Consider the following 14774-nt stretch of genomic DNA (forward strand, 5'->3'; position numbering starts at 1 on the left):
GGATTACACAAAGAACTTCAGGGGCCATGCCATGATGCTGACCCCAGGTCTCAGGGAAGAGCCTAAAAACAAGATGACTGGTGTATTGCTGCCAACTGCCTTTCTCAAAGCCACACATGAAAAGATGAACTCACTTTTGTAAAAGCAGAAATAAGAAAAGATCAGAATACTGGGGACTCTTTTTTTTTTTTTTCATTTTGACACATTCATTTATTCAAATATCCTTCTGATCACCCATGGTCCAAGAATACACAAATAGTAACCCAAATATAATCAGATGTTAAAGATTGGTCTTCAAACATTATAGCCAATGAGCCCACGCTTGCCTATGATCTCACCAACATAGAACCACATCCACACCTCAGTGGCCACCAAACTATTCAGCAGCGCTTTCTTAACTGTGAGCTGTTTGAAGCTACCAGGTTTAGCACTATTGATTTTTTTTTTCAGGCTCTGAATAGCTGCAGGGATCTCAGCAGGGGTTGCAGGAATCAGCTCAACCTTGGCATAGCTCCAAAACGTGGTCAGTCAAGGTTTCAAGTAAGTCACAGCAGCATTTACAAGCACCGGGTCCTTCTCCATGAGGTTACAGACAAATTGGGCCATGGGTCTAGAATAGAAAGTCTGTGGCCCCAAACAGCCCACTGAATGTCACCCTGGAGACTCTATGTTTTGAGAGATAAAAACGGAAACTGAAAAATCTTGAACAAGAAGAACGGAATAAAGCAAGGAATAAAATCACAAAGAAGACAAACAACATGGCAAATACAGATGCCAACATATCAATATTAACTCTAAATGTAAATGGATTAAACTCATCAATAAAAAGACACAGAGTAGCAGCCTGGATTAAAAAACAAAATCCAACCTTCTGCTGTCTACAGGAAGCACATTTAACAAAAAAGATAAAAATGGACTGAAAGTAAAAGGTTGGAAAACATTCATACGAGCAAATGGACCAAAAAAGAAGGCAGGAACAGCCACACTTATGTAAAATGAAATAGACTTCAAATTCAAAAAGGTAAAAAGAGATATAGATGGACACTATATTATGATCAAGGGGACAATACATCAGGAAGATATAACACTTATCAACATATACTCACCAAATGAAGGAGCACCAAAATATATTAGACAGTTATTATCAGCTCTGAAAATGGACATTAAAGAAAATACATAAATAGTGGGAGACTGTACAAAACCAAACAAAGACAGCACAAAAATAGAAAATTACAGGCCAATCTCCCTAATGAACACTGTGCAAAAATCCTCAACAAAATCCTTGCCAACAGACTCCAACAATGCATCAAAGGGATAATACACCACAATCAAATGGGTTCATCCCAGGGGCACAGGGATGGTTCAACATACGAAAATCGATCAGTATAATCCAACACATCAACAAAAAAAAACATTAAAAACCATATGATCATATCAATAGATGCTGAGAAAGCATTCAAAAAAGTCCAACATCCGTTTTTGATGAAGGCCCTTGAAATTCTCAGGATAGAAGGAACATATCTTAACATGAAAAAAGCCATGTATGACAAACCCACTGCCAGTATTATTTTCAATGGTGAAAAGCTGAAGGCCTTTCCTTTAAGATCAAGAACAAGACAAGGATGTCCTCACTCACCACTGTTCTTCAATATAATACTGGAGGTCCTAGCCAGGGCAATATGACAAGAGAAAGACATACAAGGAATCCAAATAGGGAAAGAAGAAATAAAACTATCACTATTTGCAGATGATATGATAATATATGTAGATAACCCTAAAAACTCCACAGAAAAACTACTTGAAATAATCACCCAGTTCAGTTAGGTAGCAGGATACAAAATCAAGATACAAAAATCAGTAGCCTTCCTATGCACAAACTATCAATCTGAAAAAGAAGAAAATCAAGAAAACCATCCCTTTTATAATTGAATAAAAAAAATCAAATACTTGGGAATAAACCTAACAAAAGAGGTGAAAGACCTATGCAAAGAAAACTAAAACTCTGTTAAAAGAAATAGAAGAAGATACAAAGAAATGGAAAGATATCCCCTGCTCATGGATTGGAAGAATTAACATTATTAAAATGTCCACCCTACCAAAAGCAATACACAGATTCAATGCTATTCCAATAAAAATCTCAATGACATTCTTCAAAGATATAGAACAAATACTGATGAAATTCATATGGAACCACAAAAAACCATGACTAAGCCAAAGCCCTCCTGATGAAAACAAAGGAGAAAAGAGATATCACACTTCCGAACTTCAAGCTATACTACAAAGCCATAATGATTAAAACAGTTTGGTATTGGAATAAAAACAGAAACAAGGAACAATGGAACTGAATAGAGAGAGAGCCCAGAAATAAAACCACACTTATAAGGACAACTGATCTTTGACATAGGAGCAAAGAACATACAATGGAACATGGACAGTTTGTTCAATAAATGGTGCTGGGAAAACTGGACCACCACATGCAAAAAAAATGAAACTAGACCACTACCACTCACTGTGCACAAAAATCAACTCAAAATGGATAAAAGAACTTAACATAGGGCCTCCCTGGTGTTGCAAAGCTGCCCGCAGCCTCTGCAGCACTTGGTCAATCCCTGGCTGCACCCCGGCCACCGGAGGAGGGTCCCACATGGTGCACAGACCTCGCCTGCTGCCCGCTGCTCCCCTCAGCAATGTACTTCAGTCTTCCTGCTCTGCTCCCCGCTCTGGCTCTGGTGAATTCTCTCACCCTCCTGCGCTTCTGACTGTACCCAGTGCTTGTATAAATAAATAAAAATAAATCTTTAAAAAAAAAAGAACTGAACATAAGACCTGAAACCATAAAATATATAAAAGAAAATAGAGGTAAAACACATCACAATACCATCTTTAAAGACTCATCACCCAAAGCAAAGATAGTCAAGGAAAAGATAAACACCTGGGATTATATCAAACCGAAAAGCTTCTGTACAGCACAAGAGATATTAACCAAAACAGAGAGACACCCCACTGATGGGGAAAAAAATCTTTGCACACCATTCAACTGATAAGGGACTGATCACAAAGATATACAAAGAATTTACATGGCTCAACAAAAACAAAATAAACAATCTAGTCAAGAAATGGACAGAAGAACTTAAAAGACATTTCTCCAAAGATGATATGCAAATGGTCAACAGGCATATGAAAAAATGTTCAATATACCTTATCATCAGGGAAATGCAAATCAAACCACACTGAGATACCACCTTACACCAGTAAGAATGGCATATATCAAAAAATCAAGAAACAACAAATGTTGGCGAGGATGTGGTGAAAAAGGAACTCTCCTATATTGCTGGTGGGAGTGCAAACTGATCCAACAACTATGGAAAGCTGTCTGGAGTTTCCTCAGTCTTCTAAAAATAGAGGTACCATATGACCTGGCAATTCCATTACTAGGGATCTACCCAAAGGACACAGAAACATTGATTCAAAAGACCACCTGTACCCCTATGTTTATTGCAGCACTACTTACAATGGGTAAAACCTGGAAACAACCTAAACGCCCAAAAATAGATGACTGGATCATGATGTGGTGTATATACACAATGGAATATTATTCAGCAATCAAAAAAGATAAATCATGCCATTCATAGCAAAATGGATGGAGCTAGAAGGAATTATGCTCAGTGAAATAAGCCAGAAGGAAAAAGAAAAATATCAGATGGTTTCACTTATAGCAGGAATATGCGGGAACCAAATAAGACATCAGTGTAAAAAAATAATAACAGTACAAAACACAACAAAGCAAAAATGAACAATTATAAATCAGAGACATACTGCAGGGGAGGAGAAGGGAGAGGGATCAGAGGGATGGAGGGAGGAGCACAGGGGACTGAGGTGATGGTGCATGGGTGAAGGAAACTCTATTGGGACTATACCTGAGGGGGTGGGGGAAAGCAAATGTTGTTTAAAAATGAACAATGATGTAAAAAAAAATTTAAAAACTTATAAAAAACAAAACTGGAAAAAATAATAAAATAAAATAGAAATAAAAAATAAATAAAAACAAACAGATATGGTATCACAACATTGTGTATTTCCTTCCTTTTTAAAATTTAATTGCCACATCTATTTTCCTTCATCTGGAACAATTCTTCAGCCAACAAGAAATAAATGTTTAAAACACTTTGGGTTAATGCCATATAATCATGTAATCATAGAATAGATTGTAAATTATTTCAACTGTAAGTAATGCTCTGGTTATTAATTAGTATTTTTCAGAGGTACTCACAAATTAATTTGGGAGAAAATTCCCACAATTTTCCTCACTGCCAAGTGAATGGAAAATTATTTTAGGTAACCATTTCTGCCCTATTTTACATACAAGCACATCATATTGCTTGTTTTTCAGTCCAAACTAATTTTCTCTTAAGGGAGATTTGGTAGTGTGTTAAAATAATCCATTACCCTAGATCATTATTACTAACAACGTGGGAAGCAAGTACAATTAGAATAGACACATTAAAATATTTATTCTTATTAAATAATAGTATTCAAATAATTTATGTTAGAGTAGATGATCTAATATCATCCCATTTGGCTCTACTTTCAAACATGTAAAATTAATTCCTAACTATGACCTAGAAAAAGACGTATAATTTTTTTGAAGATTTATTTATTTATGCATACAAGAACTGGAGTATAGGCCAGAGGCGTGGGGGGTAAGAGGATTCACCAGAGACAGAGTGGGGAACAGAACAGGCAGATTGACTGAAATACACAGCCGAGGGGAGCAGCAGCGAGTCAGGAGAGGTATGCTGCACCATGTGGATAGCTCCCTGGCTGGCTGAGGATCGAACTCATGCTGTAGTGGTTGCGGACAGCTCCATAGGCTGCGTCTTAACCCCTTGCTCCACCAGGGAGGCCCAAAGACATATAAAATTTAATCATCCTGGTAAGTCTAACTTAAAGGAAAAAATAAGATCATAACTTCAAATACTATTTAAATTTTACTGTCAAACTCCTACATACTAAATAGCTGTAATGTATTTCTCTCTCATTTTCTGTAGATAGCTCCAAGAATTTCCAAGGTATTTTCCTAAGTAGATCTTTTGTAGTACTTTCATATTATAACCAATTTTTCTTTGGTCCTGGGTGGTTACTATTGCATTGGTCTTCGCAATTCCACATTGATACATACATTTGCTACTGTACTCTGTCTTAGGGAAAAGAGGGATACTCTTTTCTCTTTTACTACTCCTCCATACCAAGCTTGACATAGACCTGTGTCTCAATTCCTCTATTAGGAGAGACGAGGTAAAATTTTGGTAACAACCCAAAATTCCAATTGTTTAAAAGAGAAAGGAACAAAGTACAGTCCACAGAACAAATATGGTCACCTGTCTGTTTTTGCATATAACATTTCTTTGGAACAGGTATAACAGCTTACTTTTGTATTTTATCTATATCTGCTTTCATACAAAAATAGCAAAGTTGAATAGTTATAATGGAAATCCCAAAGCCTAAAAGATTTACTATCAGAACTTCAGGGGAAAAAAATACTGACGCCTGGCTTAAAACAACAAAGCTTAATATCTCATCAAACCTATATGTCACACAACAGACTCAGTAGAAATCAAAAGAATAATAAGAGATTACTATGAACACTTATACACAAACAAATTTAACAACCTAAAAGAGATGGACAAATTCCTAGAATGATATAATCATCCAAAGGTGGACAAAGAAGAAATAGAACAACTAAACAGACCAATTACAAGCAGCGAAATTGAAGTAGTAATCAAAGCACTCCCCAAAAACAAAAGCCCAGGCCCAGACAGCTTCACAAATGAATTCTACCAAACGTTCAGCAGTGAATTAGTGCCCATCCTACACAAACTCTTTTTAAAAAATTGAAAAAGAAGGAATACTACCAAAAACATCCTATGAAGCCAGCATTACACTAATACCAAAACCCAACAAAGACAGCACAAAAAAAGAAAATTACAGGCCAATCTCCCTAATGAACACTGATGCAAAAATCCTCAACAAAATACTTGCCAACAGAATCCAACAATGCATCCATAAGATAATTCACCACGACCAAGTAGGATTTATTCCAGGGACACAAGGATGGTTCAACATCCGGAAATCAATCAATGTAATCTAACACATCAACAAAAAGAAATATAAAAACCATATGATAATATCCATAGATGCTGAGAAAGCATTCAACAAAGTACAACACCCATTTATGATAAAGGCCTTTGAAATTCTCAGGATACAAGGAACATACCTCAACATCATAAAGGCCATCTATGACAAGCCCACAGCCAATATCATTCTCAATGGTGAAAAGCTGAAAGCATTCCCATTAAGATCTGGAATAAGACAAGGATGTCCACTCTCACCACTGCTTTTCGATATAATACTGGAAGTCCTAGCCAGAGCAATAAGACAAGAGAAAGACATATAAGGAATCCAAATAGGCAAGGAAGAAGTCAAACTATCACTATTTGCGGATGATATGATAATATACATAGAGAACCCCAAAAGCTCCACAGAAAAACTAATTAAACTAATCAATCAGTTTAGTAAAGTGGCAGGATACAAAATCAATGAACAAAAATAAGTAGCCTTCCTATACACAAACAATAAAGAAGAAGAAGAAATCAAGAAAACCATTCCTTTTATTATTGAAACAAAAAAAAATCAAATACTTGGGAATAAACCTAACAAAAGAAGTAAAGGATCTACACAAAGAAAACTATAAAACACTGTTAAAAGAAATAGAAGTAGACACAAAGAAATGGAAAGACATTCCCTGCTCATGGATCGGAAGAATTAACATTGTCAAAATGGCCATCCTACCAAAAGCAATTTACAGATTCAATGCTATTCCAATTAAAATCTCAATGTCATTCTTCAAAGAAATAGAAAAAATATTGATGAAATTCATATGGAGCCACCAAAAACCCCAAATAGCCAAAACCCTCCTGAAAAAAAAGGGGGGGGAATGGAGGCATCAAGCGCCCAGATTTCAAACTATACTACAAAGCCATAATAATCAAAACTGCATGGTATTGGGACCAGAACAGACACATGGACCAATGGAATCAAATAGAAAACCCAGAAATAAACCCACAGATCTATGGTCAAATAATCTTTGACAAAGGAGCAAAGAATATGCACTGGAGCAAAGAACGTTTGTTCAATAAATGGTGTTGGGAAAACTGGGTCACTACATGCAAAAGAATGAAGCTTGACTACTACTTTACACCATACACAGAAACCAACTCAAAATGGATTAAAGAACTAGACATAAGATCTGAAACCATAAAATATATAGAAGGAAATATAGGCAAAACACTATATGACATGCACCTCAAAGACATCTTTACAGACGCATCACCCAAAGCAGTGATAGTGAAGGCAAAGATAAACAGCTGGGACTACATCAAATTAAAGAGCTTCTGCACAGCAAAAGAGACAATAACCAAAACAAAGAGAAACCCCACTGACTGGGTGAAAATTTTTGCACCCAACACTAACGATAAAGGACTGATCACAAAAATCTACAAAGAGCTGATGACATGCAACAAAAACAAAGAAAATAATCCAGTCAAAAAATGGGCAGAAGAGCTAAAAAGAAACTCTCCAAAGAAGAAATACAAATGGCCAACAGGCATATGAAAAAATGTTCAACATCACTTGTAATCAGGGAAATGCAAATCAAAACTACAATGAGATACCATCTCACACCAGTGAGAATGGAACATATTAAAAAAACTAGCAACAACAAATGTTGGCGAGGATGTGGAGAGAAATGAACTCTCCTGTGCTGCTGGTGGGAGTGCAAACTGGTTCAACCACTATGGAAAGCTGTGTGGTGATTCCTCAAACTACTAAAGATAGAGCTTCCATATGATCCAGCAATTCCACTCCTAGGTATTTACCCAAAGGACACAGAAACATTAATTCCAAAGAGCACCTGCACCCCTATGTTTATAACAGCACAATTTACAATATCTAAGCTTTGGAAACAACCCAAATGCCCAAAAATAGATGACTGGATCAAGAAGATGTGGTACATAAACACAATGGAATATTACTCAGCATTCAAAAAAGATAAACACATGCAATTTGCAGCAACATGGATGGAGCTGGAAGGGATCATGCTCAGTGAAATAAGCCAGAAAAATACTGGATGGTCTCACTCATAACAGGAATCTAGAAAACCAAAATATGGACCATGAAAAAGAATAACTATAAGAAAGAAAAAAATCAAAATCAACAAACAACTATGAACCAGAGACACTCTTTGGAGGGGGGAAGGATGAATTGGGGTCAAAATTGGGTTTGCAATTGTATGGGGAATATAAAAATAAATAAATAAATAAAAAGATTTGAAATTCAGGATACCAAAAACAAAACAAACAACAAAAAAAACAAAAAACCTATATGTCAATAACAAGTCATTTGACAATTCAGGTGCTCCACACCATCCACACTGCTGGGGTTGGTGCAGTTGAGCAGTATCTTGCTAGGGGCCCAGGATGTTTCTGACAGGTAAGAAAAAAGAAAAAGTTGGTAGTCAGGATGCAGCTCTCATCGCCTCTGCTTGTACGTACCTTCCAGTAAGATAAAAAGAGTAACACTATTTAAATTTGATTCATCTGTGTGTATCTATCCCTTGAAATAAAATTCTAGCAACAATAGTCAGTTGTTCTTTTAAGAAACACAAAAGCATCAAAATTCTTGATGACACAGATGTCAGTGCTGTTTGAAAAAAAATACAAACACTGGCAAGCCTAAGTTCAAAAGTGACCCCAACTAGAATAACCTCTGAGAGTGAAACAACTTTAAGAATATCTGGAACAATTCATTTTATTTATTTACTTTTCTTATATGTTGTTCAAGTGTGATAAAATATAAAATTTATGTCTAAATAGATATCAAAACCTATTTTCAATACGTATAAATTAAGAATTTAACTAGTAAGAAAGCATTGTATCATCTATAATCAGCATCATTTTATTTTCTTTCTTTACCATACATAAAATGAAGGGGCATCTTATCAAAAGCATTTCAGATATAATGAGATATGGTATATGTAGGGTAAGCAAAGTATCAGGCTTTTTTGCCCTCCCACCATCAGCATTGATGATGGATCCCTGTGGCCCTGAATGCATGCCTGACGGCGGACACCTGGAGTAGGGTGTGGGCATGTGTAGGTGGGTACACCTGGGTGGCGTCATGGGGATGCCAGTAGAGCAGAATGGAGCCACGAGAAAGAGAACCAGCAGAGAAGCAGAGGCCATGAGAGAACGCCAGAAAGCCCAGAAAGAGTAAAGCTTCACGGGGGGCCGAGAGGCCCGCGAGTCTCCTGGCCCCCCAGGGCATCCCTGCCTGCCCTGTACTTGGTAAACTCAATAAAAGCCTGAAAAGCCACTGAGGGCTCCAGGACTCCTCCTTCACCCGTCTGCTCGGGTCATAGAGAAACCTGCCCTATGGCCTTCCTGCCGCTGCAGTGAATTACTGGATAACCCATGTCTATTGAGATATATTCCTAAAATGTTGATATAGTCTATGGTATCTGTGCAGTAGAGCCCTGCATGCCTTCTGAAAAGGGACACATTTTCTCAAGATAAAGATTCAAGACTAGGATTGGTCTAGAAATGGCTGAATTAGGAGTCTCAAACTTGACTTCACTAGTATTATACTCACCAGTGATAAAAATCTTTGCTTCTCACATAAAAAGCTGCTCTACCAAATTTATTGTTTTTATTTTATTCTTCTCGGTGACCTTTAAAGCAAGGAAAACATGTGGACCAGGCTACTTAAATAATTGATAAAATGACTCCTTTGCCTTGCCAGCAAACCCCTTAAGCATAAAATTTTGCAAAGTGAGAAGAAAAGAGAGAGAGAGAAAAAAAACAAAACAGTTAAATGCAATGCCTCAAATAAATACCTAACAGTGAAATGAAGCTAGGTCTTTCTCTTTTTTCCCATCAAAATAGTCATCTTTTTATTACTGAGTTGACTTCTGTAGGGTAAAGTATCAGGCTTTTCTGCCCTCTCGCCATTAGGACTGATGCTGGATCTCTGCGGCCCTGAATGCATGCCTGATGGCGGGCACCTGGAGTAGGGTGTGGGCATACATTGGGTACACCTGGGCTGAGAGACTGGGCCCATAAAGGCAGTGTCATGGGGACACCAGGGGAACAGCGGAGTGAAAGGAGCAGAGAAGCAAAGGCCACGAGAGAACGTCAGAGAGCCCAGAGAAGGTGAAGAATTGCTGGGGGCTGGGAGGCCAGCCAGCCTCCTGGCCCCCCAGTATCCCTGCCTGCCATGTACCTGGTAAACACAATAAAGCCTGCAAAAGCCACTGAGGGCTCCAGGACTCCTTCTTTACCCATCTGCTCCAATCATAGAAATCTGTCCTGTGGCCTTCCTGCCTCTACAACTTCCCAATAATATACCTCAATATTTCTTGAGACACCAGCTGTGATTATTAACAGTATGTCAATGGAGAGTGGGGGTGGGGATGCAAATAGTGAAGTCTGGGTACCAGCAGTAAGAGATTATGTTGCTATAGGGGGCAGGACTGGACCAGTGCAGGTTTTCTGATTCCATGCAGACCGGGTAAAGGAGGAGTCAGAGCCCTCAGTGGCTTTTTGCAGGTCTTTTATTGGGGTTCAGCGGGTACGTGGCAGGCAGGGGGGCTGGGAGGCTGGCAGTCCTTCCAGTCCCCAGCAAATCCTCACTCTATCTGGGCTCTCTGGTGTTCTCTGCTTCTGCTTCGGGCTTCTTCTCTTTCGGCTTCTACTGGCATCCCTGTGACACCGCCCTTAAAAGCACAGTCTTAGCACAGGTGTACCCACTTCAGGTGCCCGCCATCAGGCATGCATTCAGGATCACAGGGTTCCCTCATCTATCCTGATGGCGGGAGGGCAGAAAAGCCTGATTTTTGACCTTACCCTGCAGTTGCCTATAGAAAATCTTAAAACAGTGATAAAACCAACTAAGATTTGGCCTGCTCTTCTTATCGGCATGGACCAACACTTCTGAAAAACGTAAGTAATACTCTTTCCCGACGAGTGGGTTACACATTGTTTTTCCTTGATTCCAGGATTATTAGAGGGGGGGGAAACGAAGTTCATGTGAAGAAGTATGGTATGGTAAAGGATGTTGGAGAAGGAGCTTTTCTCATTCCAGGGGCATTAACTTTTCAGGATATAGAACTTCAAATATTCATAGAGCTACAGCTTCCTACAGAAGCTTACTTTAAAGGTTTCCCTACCCACCCCCAATACAATAAGACAATCATGAGAACAATTTTGTATAATTAATGAATCAAATTAAAATTGGCATTAGCACACTTCCTTCTTGTTCTTTTCTGTCATACACCCCACCCTAAGGCGGATGGGAACGTCACAAAACAACTGTCTCCATAGCCTGCAGGACGGTTTGGCCTGGTTTGGATAATGAGGCAAAAGCAGTACCATCCAAGCTTTTTGAAGCTATACAAAGTGAAGAGTAACAAAATCATTGCTCAGAAACCAAGACTAGTGGAAAAGTGGTGATCTTTACACATCGTTTGTGTTCTTCTGGTCACTGGGGTTAGGTACACAGTAGGCAGTTGGTGTCAACAAATTACCTCCCAAGGCCTTGTGTGCTGGTTGCATAGGAATACATGTGGGCTTTATTGTTTTACTTGAAATTTACCCCCCTGGAGCCATGTGGGTAGACAGGTGTTAGGGTTAAAAATTCATATGGCATGTGATAGGATTTTGGTGAGGAAATAGAGCAGAAGGGATGGGCATTCTAACAGCTTGTGAGGTTTTAGAAGTAAAAAGGGAAGGGGGAGAAGTATTTTTCTATTGAAAAAAAAATCACTGAAATATACAAGTGTGCATACTGAGATGTCAAAAAGGTCTAGCTCTAAAGTTAGAGAAGAAATAAGAAGTCGAAGATCGTTAATGAGTACTAAGAGACTATGTAAAATGGGGATATTTTTCTCTGGAAATTTTTTTAATTAGCCAGAGGACAGGTTAATTCCATTATTAATCAATAAGTCAATGTGAGACACCGAGAGAAAGAAAGAAACGGATTCCTGTTGTAATTCTATTTCTTAAGAGTCTGACTGAATCTTTTCTTTTACTGAACAAGCAATTATTGTGCTCTTAATAGGTGCAAAATAACTCCACTAGCAGATGTGAAGAGATTTGTTAAAAGACTAGTGATACCTTCACATAATTTATAAGTAGAAATTGATACAATAATAACTATATATTACATATATACTTTTTAAAAAAGATTTATTATTTATACAAGCACTGGGTACAGTCAGAAGCGCAGGGGGGTGAGAGAATTCACCAGAGCCAGAGAGGGGAACAGAACAGGCAGACTGACAAAGTACACTGCTAAGGGGAGCAGTGGGCATGGCAGGAGGTCTGCCCGCCATGTGGGACCCTCGCCAGTGGCCAGGGATGGATCTGGAGCTGCAGAGGCTGCAGGCAGCCTCACAGCCCAGTTCTCAATCGCTGTGCCATCAGGGAGACCCTACATATATATTTTTGGGTAGGTGTTTCACATTGGTTATTTATAATACTAATAATAAGGACATAGCAACACAGTATTTTTAAATAACCCCCATTTTAAAGGAAATTGATGCTCAGAGAGTCTTAAAGATCATAGGACAGGTGCATAGTGGAATCAAGATTTGAACCCAAATGCATTTTAAAATATGAAAACCCATGTAGAAAATACCAATATCAGAATATGAAATAATTAACAGTGTAAAGAAAAGAAAGAAGCACTTTTTCTCTTTAAGATTTATTTTTATTTATGCATATAAGAATTGGGGTGTAGGCCAGAGGTTCAGGGGGTGAGAAGATTCACCAGAGACAGAGTGGGGAGCAGGATAGGCAGATCTACTGAAATACACTGCTGAGGGGAGCAGCAGGCAAGACAGGAGAGGTTTGCTGCACCATTTGGGTTAACTCCCTGGTCGGGGATCAAACTCATGCCTCAGTGGCTGGCGATAGCTTGGTAGCACTGAGACTTTAACCCCTGCGCCACCAGGGAGGCCTGAGAAGTACATTTGCAACCCTTCTGTCTGTATCCTTTCACAACTCTCCATATCATTGACATCAATTGGTTTTTCCCTTAATTTAATATTGAGTAGTTACTGTATATCTGTACTATTGCTGGGACTTAAAATTTACATTCTAATGTGGGAGTCAGATTGGCAATAAACAGATAGTGAAATGTGCCATGAATTTTAACAAAGCAGGGTGAGAATAGACCAACGATACTATTATGAACCATTTAGAACAATTGCTCAAGGGAGGCTTCTCTGGGAAGAGGATACTGTGATAGAGTAAATCACGCAAACACCTGGAGATGGGCATAATGAGTAGAGGGAAACTGTAGCTTAAAGGCCTGTGCAGAACACACTTACAGAGGTCAAGGGACAGCAGGGGGCCGGTGTATTGTGGCTATAGTAGAATGATTAAGGAAAATAATCACCAAAGATGAGGACAAAGATGAAGTCAGGTTATACATGAACCAGATAATGTAGGTTCTTGTGGGTTGTGGGTCCTTTAATTTTATTTAGAATGTGATGGGAAGGGCCTCCCTGGTGGCGCAGCGGTTGAGCCCTGGGCTGAGAAGCTGCCCGCAGCCTCTGCAGCGCCGGTTCGATCCCCGGCTGCTCCCCGGCCACTGGAGGAGGGTCCCACATGGCACGCAGACCTCTCCTGACACCTGCTGCTCCCCTGAGTAGTGTACTTTGGTCCTTCTGCCTGCTCTGCTCCCCCCTCTGGCTTTGGTGAATTCTCTCACCCTCCCGCGCTTCTGACTGTACCCAGTGCTTGTATAAATAAATAAATAAATCTTTTTTTTTTTTCAAAAAGGTGTCCTGTTTTTTTTTCCTTTCTTTTTTTTTTAAATAATAAATTTTATTTTTATATTCCCCATACAATTGCAGCCCCCCCATTCTGACCCCAATCCCTCCCCTCCCGCCCCCCTAAAAGTGTCTCTGGTTCATAGTTTTTTGTTGATTTTGATTTTCACTTTCTTATAGTTATTCATTCTCCTGGTCCCTTATTTAAGTTTTCTAGATTCCTGCTATGAGTGAGACCATCCGGTATTTTTCTTTTTCTTTCTGGCTTATTTCGCTGAGCATGATTCCTTCAAGAGCTGGTTCTTTGAAAAAATCAATAAAATAGACAAACCCCTAGCCAGGCTCACAAAGGAAAAAAGGGAGAAAGCACAAATAAACAGGATCATCAATGAAAGAGGAGAAATCACAACGGACACAGCAGAAATCAAAAGAATAATCAGTAACTACTATGAACAGTTATATGGAAACAAGTTTAACAATCTAGAGGAGATGGACAAATTCCTACAACTCTACAATCACCCAAAGCTAGATAAAGAAGAAATAGAACACCTAAACAGACCAATTACAATTAGCGAAATTGAAATGGTAATCAAAAACCTCCCCAAAAACAAAAGCCCAGGACCTGATGGATTTACAAATGAATTCTACCAAACATTCAGAGACGAATTAGTGCCTACCCTTCACAAACTCTTCCAAAAAATTGAGAAGGAAGGGACAATACCAAACATGTTCTATGAAGCCAACATTACACTAATACCAAAACCGAACAAGGACAACACAAAAAAGGAAAACTACAGGCCAATCTCCCTAATGAACACTGATGCAAAAATCCTCAATAAAATTTAAGCTATCAGAATCCAACAATGTATCCATAAGATAATTCACC

At 38.8% G+C, this 14774-nt stretch overlaps 1 pseudogene; it reads right to left on the bottom strand.

Moving 5' to 3' along the window:
• Window positions 1–271: 271 nt before the first annotated feature.
• Window positions 272–606, bottom strand: LOC119253337 (ATP synthase subunit g, mitochondrial-like; annotated as a pseudogene).
• Window positions 607–14774: the final 14168 nt, after the last annotated feature.

The sequence above is a fragment of the Talpa occidentalis genome, unplaced genomic scaffold, assembly GCF_014898055.3.
Source record: "Talpa occidentalis isolate TD23 unplaced genomic scaffold, MPIMG_talOcc4v2.1 talOcc4.2, whole genome shotgun sequence".
Taxonomy (NCBI): domain Eukaryota; kingdom Metazoa; phylum Chordata; class Mammalia; order Eulipotyphla; family Talpidae; genus Talpa; species Talpa occidentalis.